Source organism: Ricinus communis, unplaced genomic scaffold (genome assembly GCF_019578655.1).
Source record: "Ricinus communis isolate WT05 ecotype wild-type unplaced genomic scaffold, ASM1957865v1 Ctg84, whole genome shotgun sequence".
In the NCBI taxonomy this organism is placed as follows: Eukaryota; Viridiplantae; Streptophyta; class Magnoliopsida; order Malpighiales; family Euphorbiaceae; genus Ricinus; species Ricinus communis.
The window spans coordinates 5,937-11,860 of record NW_025963514.1 but is presented as its reverse complement, the minus strand read 5'-3'; the positions used below and the strand labels follow the sequence as shown (position 1 = coordinate 11,860).

Sequence of the window (5,924 nt, the reverse complement as noted above, 5' to 3'; positions counted from 1 at the left end):
TACTGGCGATCGCTCACGGCCTTGGCGGGTCGTGCCTCCGTATTTATTACTGAAGAAATTAGAGTGCTCAAGCAAGCCCTCGCTCTGTATACATTAGCATGGGATAACATCATGGGATTTGGTCCTATTACATTTGGCCTTGGGATCGGAGTAATGATTAACGAGGGGACGGTCGGGGCATTAAGTATTTCATAGTCGGAGGTGAAATTCTTGGATTTATGAAGGCGAACAAGCTGCGAAAGCATTGCAAGGATGTTTTCATTAATCAAGAGCGAAAGTTGGGGGCTCGAAGGCGATCGGTCCGTCCTAGTCTCGACCATAAGCGATGCAGAGCCGGGGATCGGCGGATGTTAACTTTTAGGACTCATAGGCACCTTATGAGAAATCAAAGTCTTTGGGTTAGGGGGGAGTATAGTGCATGGTGAAACTTAAAGGAATTGGCGGAAGGGCACCACGGGAGTGGAGCTGCGGCTTAATTGACTCAACAGGAAACTTACGGTCGGACATAGTAAGGATTGTGGTGAGAGCTCTTTCTTGATTCTATGGGTGGTGGTGCATGGCCGTTCTTAGTTGGTGGGCGATTTATGCAGTTAATTCCGTTAGCGAGCGAGACCTCGGCCTGCTAACTAGCTATGCGGAGGTATCCCTCCATGACGACTTCTTAGAGGGACTATGGCCTTCTAGGCCAAGGAAGTTTAAGAGGCAATAGCAGTGCATGATGCCCTTAGATATTACAGGCCGCCTTCTGTGATGTATTCAGCGAGTCTATAGCCTTGGTAGGCGGGCCGGGTAATCTTTGAAATTTCATACGTGATGGGGATAGATCATTGCAATTGTTGGTCTTCAGCGAGGAATTCCTAGTAAGCGCGGAGTCATCATTTCGCGTTGACTACATCCACACCCTTTGTACACAGCGTCGCTCCTCTAGATTGAATGGTCGGTGAAGTGTTAGGATCGCGGCGGCGTGGGCGGTTCGCCGCCGGCGGCGTCGCGAGAAGTCCATGAACCTTATCATTTAGAGGAAGGAGAAGTCGTAACAAGGTTTAGTAGGTGAACTGCGGAAGGATCATTATCGAAACACGCCTGTGAGCGACCCATGAACATGTTTGCTTATTGCGAGGGGCGGGGTGTATATGATCCCAGATGTCGGCGAGGAGGGGTGGGGTGGGCCTTACCCCTCATCTCTGCCGTCGGTAGTACAACCAACCCCGTGGCGGGGCCATGAGGAAAATTAAATGAAAGAAGCCTGTGCTGTAGGCCTCGGAAGCGATCGCCTTAGGCCGCGCGTCGCCCTCTTCGAGAACCATAACGACTCTCGGCAGCGGATATCTACGGCTCGCGCCGATGAAGAGCAGCGACAAAATCACGATGCTTGGTGTGAATTGCGAATCCGTGAATCATCGAGTTTTGAGCGCAAGTTGCGCTGAAGCCTTTCGGTAGAGACACGCTTTGCTGGGTGTCGCATGATCGTCGCTGACCCTTTCGATACATCGAGAGGCGGATTATAGCCTCCGTCGCCTCGTGCATGCGGTTGGCCTAAAAATTGAGTCCGGCTGACTATCGCCCACGGCAGTCGGTGGTTGTAAGACTCTGCAAGCTGCCGTGCGCTCTAAATCGCCAGAGGAACCCTCGAGACCCGTCTGCCGTAAAGGGCATGCTCCAAGCTGCGACCAGGGTCGGTAGGGATTACCCGTGAGTTTAAACATATCAGTAAGCGGAGGAAAAGAAACTTACGGGATTCCCCTAGTAGCAATGACGGGCAGGAATAGCCCGACTTGAGAATCAGGCGCCCTCGGCGTTGAATTGTAGTCTGGAGAAGCGTCCTCGGTGAGATGGGCCCAAGTCCACTGGAAGGGGCGCTTGAGAGGGTGAGCCCGTCGTGCGGACCTGTCGCTGCAAGTAACATCTCTGGTCGGGTTGTTTGGGAATCTGACCCAAGTCAGGCGGTAAATTCCGTCCAAAGGCTAAATCTGGTGAGGGCAGATGGCGAACAAATCTGCTTGAGGAAGATGAAAAGGACTTTGAAAGAGAGTCGAAGAGTGCTTGAAATTGTAGGGAGGGGAGGCGGATGGGGGGCGTGATGCGCCCCGGTCGGATGTGGAGCGGCCAAAGCCGGTCGTCGGCTTCGAGTCGCGGGCCAGCGGATGCGGCCCAAGCCCGAGGCTTTAATCGCTGCGGAGATGCCGTCGCATCGATTGTGGGTATGGCAATCACGGCGTGCTTGACACTAAGCGCTCGGGCGTCGGCCAGTGAGCTCCCATTCGGCCGTCTTGAAACACGGACCAAAGTCGACATGTGTCGCGAGTCAGCAGGCGGAGTAAACCCGTGGGCGTAAGGAAGGCCGGTGGCGGGATCCCCTGCGTGGGTTGCCGTGAGCCTTGATCTTGAGGAAGGGTTGGTGAGAGCATACTGTCGGGACTAGAAGATGGTGAACTATGCAGGCGGGGGGCGAAGCCGGAGGAAACTCGGTGGAGGCCGCGGCGATCTTGACGTGCAAATCGTTCGTCACGACTTGGGTATAGGGGGCGAAGACTAATCGAGGCCGTCTAGTAGGCTGGTTCCTCAGAAGTTTCCCTCGGGATAGGCGGAGCTCGGGACGAGTTCTATCGGGTAAAACCAATGATTAGAGGCATCGGAGGTATGGCGCCCTCGACCTATTCTCAAACTTTAAATAGGTGGGGCCGGTACGCCCGTTGGTAAGACCCGCGGAATCGAGAGCTCCAAGTGGGCCATTTTGGTAAGCGGAGAGCTGGCGATCGCGGGATGAGCCGGGCGGATTCGGTGCCCAGTACGCGTAACCTAGAACCCTGAAAGGGTGTTGGTCGATTAAGGCAATGGGGCCGGTGGTCATGAGTGAAATCCGGCTAAGGAGTGTGTAACAACTCACTGCCGAATCAACTAGCCCGAAAATGGATGCGGCTTAGCGCGACCTATACCCGGCCGTCGGGGCAGAGCCGAGCCCGATGAGTGGGAGAGCGGCGGTCATTGCAAAACCAGTGACGAGCCGGCGGGCCAGCCGGTCTGAGATCTTAGTGGTAGTAGCAAATATTCAAATGAGAACTTTGAAGGCCGAGAGGGGAAAGGTTCCATGTGAGCGGCACTTGCACATGGGTTAGTCGATCTAAGAGGCAGGGGAAGCCCGTCCAGGCAGCGTACGTCATGTGAACCGAGGAATCGGGTTAAAATTCCGAGGCAAGGACGTGGCGGTGGCGGCAGCGTTAGAAGTCCGGAGGCGTCGGCGGGGGCCTCGGGAAGAGTTATCTTTTACATTTAACGGCCGCCCACCACAGAGCGACTCGGTCGGAGGTAGGGTCCAGTGGTGGAAGAACCTGCGTCGTAGCGGTGTCGGTCGCCCGTGACCCATGAAAATCCGGGAGGGCCAGGTGCCATCCACGCCGGTCGTACTCATAACGCATCGGGTCTCCAAGGTGAGCGACCTACAGTCAGTGGAACAATGTAGGCAAGGGAAGTCGGCCAAAATGGATCCGTAACCTCGGGAAAGGATTGGCTCGGGGGGTGGGCCGGGGTCCCGATCCGAACCCGTCATTGTCGGTACTCGAGCTGCTCCATGGCGAAGGCGGGTCGCCAGCGTGTCGGCCGAGAGACGGGCTAGGAGCAGCCTCTTAGGGGCCTTCCGGGCGTCGAGCAGTCGACTCAGGCCCGAATGCGGACAAGGGGAATCCATTGTTTAATTAAAACAAAGCATTGCGATGGTCCCTGCGGATGCTCACGCGATGTGATTTACGCCCGATGCTACGAATGTCAAAGTGAAGAAATTCAACCAAAGCGGGTAAGCGGGAGTAACTATGACTCTCTTAAGGTAGCCAAATGCCTGCGTCATCTAATTAGTGGCGGCATGAATGGATTAACGAGATTCCCATCACATCTACTATCCAGTGAAACCCTGACCGAGGGAGCGGGCTTGGCGGAATCAGTGAGGAAAGAAGACCACTGTTGAGCTTGACTCTAGTCAGAGCTTTGTGAAATGGCTTGAGAGGTGTAGGATAAGTGGGAGCCTTAGCCGTGACGGTGAAATACCACTACTTTTAACGTTATTTTACTTATTCCGAGTGAATCGGAGGCGGAGCTCGCCCCTCTTTTTGGACCAAGGTCGGCCGGTGGCCGTCCGGGCGGAAGACATTGTCGGGTGGGGAGTTTGGTAGGCGGCACATCATTAAAAGATAGCGGGTGTCTAAGATGAGCTCAGCGAGAGCGGAAATCTAAGTGTGGAACAAAGGGTAAAAGCTTCGTTTGATTACGATTTCCGGTCTGAATCTGAGCTAGTGAAAGCGTGGCCTATCGATCCTTTAGACCTTGAATTTGGAAGCTAGAGGTGTCGGAAAAGTTACCACGGGGATAAGCGGCTTATGGCGATGGCGTTCATAGCGGCGTTGCTTTTGATCCTTGATGTGGCTCTTCCTATCATTGTGAAGCGGGAATTCACCAAGTGTTGGATTGTTCACCCACCAGTAGGGAGCGTGAAATTTGGGTTTAGGCCGTCGTGGGGCAGGTTAGTTTACCCTCTTGATGATTGTGTATGATGGTAATTCAACCTAGTCTGAGAGGCAGATTGATTCGCACAATTGGTCATGGCGCTTGGTTGAAAAGCCGGTGTGTGAAACTACCGTCTTGTTGGATTATGGTGAGCGCCTCTAAGTCGAATCCAGGGCCCGAGCGACAGCGTTGTCGCCCTTCGTTTGCCGACCGGCGGTAGGGGCCCTCCGACCCCGAGCGTGTCGTTGGCTAAGCCCTCGCGAGGCAGGCATGAATTACAATTTCAAGGCGTGGTGAATCGCTGGGGCGAGCTTAAATCTGTGACGGGGTATTGTAAGTGGCGAGTGGCCTTCTGCCACGATCCGAGATTGACCGCCGTCGCTCCGTTAAATCCCTCCCTCCTCCCCGCGCAAAATCAAAACCAATACCAATTTATTCTTAAAAAAGCATTACGAGGTTCCGGCTCCAAGGTCCAAGAATCCCCCAAGTCCAAGAATCCCCAGTCCCAGTCCCAAAATCCTAGGTAATTCCACAAACTCGGTAGGACTTGAGAGCGCATCTAAGTTCTATTATAGCGGTGCTACATGCAAGTCCCCCACTATGCGGCCACGGGGCCAAGTCCCAGTTCTATTCTAGCGATTCTGCATGCAAGTCCCAAAGTGTTGAGTAAATTAGATAGAAATAGAGGTGGGAGGTGATGATTATTTCCCGAATGATCGAAATTTGAATACAAGCGATTTTTCTCAGTATATTTTGGGAGTCCAAGCCGGATTCCCGATCTATTTACATTTGTCATACCAAAATTATTTATGTAGAGTTTTTCTTTATTGTGTTAAAGAGAAAATGGGATGGGATGGAAGTGATGATTATTTCCCAGGATGATCGTATTTGAACAAAGTAGGCGTTTTATTTCTCTTTGAATTTATTAAAGAGAATTCAAGCCGAGCTGATCCATCTCCCATTCTAATTAAATTGTGTTTAATTCATTTGTATTTGCTATCGGTGGATTTATCATTGGTTTTGATAAATTATTGGATTAACCACTAAAAATCATTGCGTCGTAGAAAAATCTGACGGGCCCGTCTGCGTCGCTGAAAAATCTGACGGGCCGTAGGCGAGAAATCCTGCGTGCGAGCGCCGGCCCGTATATAATCGGTATCCTTGCGTGCACGGGCACATTGGCATAAAATCCTCGCTGCCCCCCAAGCGGCGCGCCCATCGGGCGGTGGCGAAATCCTCGCCTTGCGAGCCCGTCGGCGGTTGGCGAGAATCCTCGCGTGGCGGCCCAATTGCGGCGGCGCCCATCGGGCGGTTGGCGAAATCCTCGCCGCCGACGCTGGCGAGCAGCCGCCCGTCGGTTGGCGAGAATCCTCGCGTGCCGACCCCTTTGCGAATAAAGCGCCCGCCGGGCCGTTGGCGAGCCCGCTGGC

The 5,924-nt window shown here is 53.6% G+C and overlaps 1 pseudogene; it reads left to right on the top strand.

Annotated features, from left to right (window-relative positions):
- The first annotated feature begins 5,347 nt into the window (after positions 1-5,347).
- LOC125369039 lies at positions 5,348-5,449 on the top strand (annotated as a pseudogene).
- The last annotated feature ends 475 nt before the right edge of the window (positions 5,450-5,924 follow it).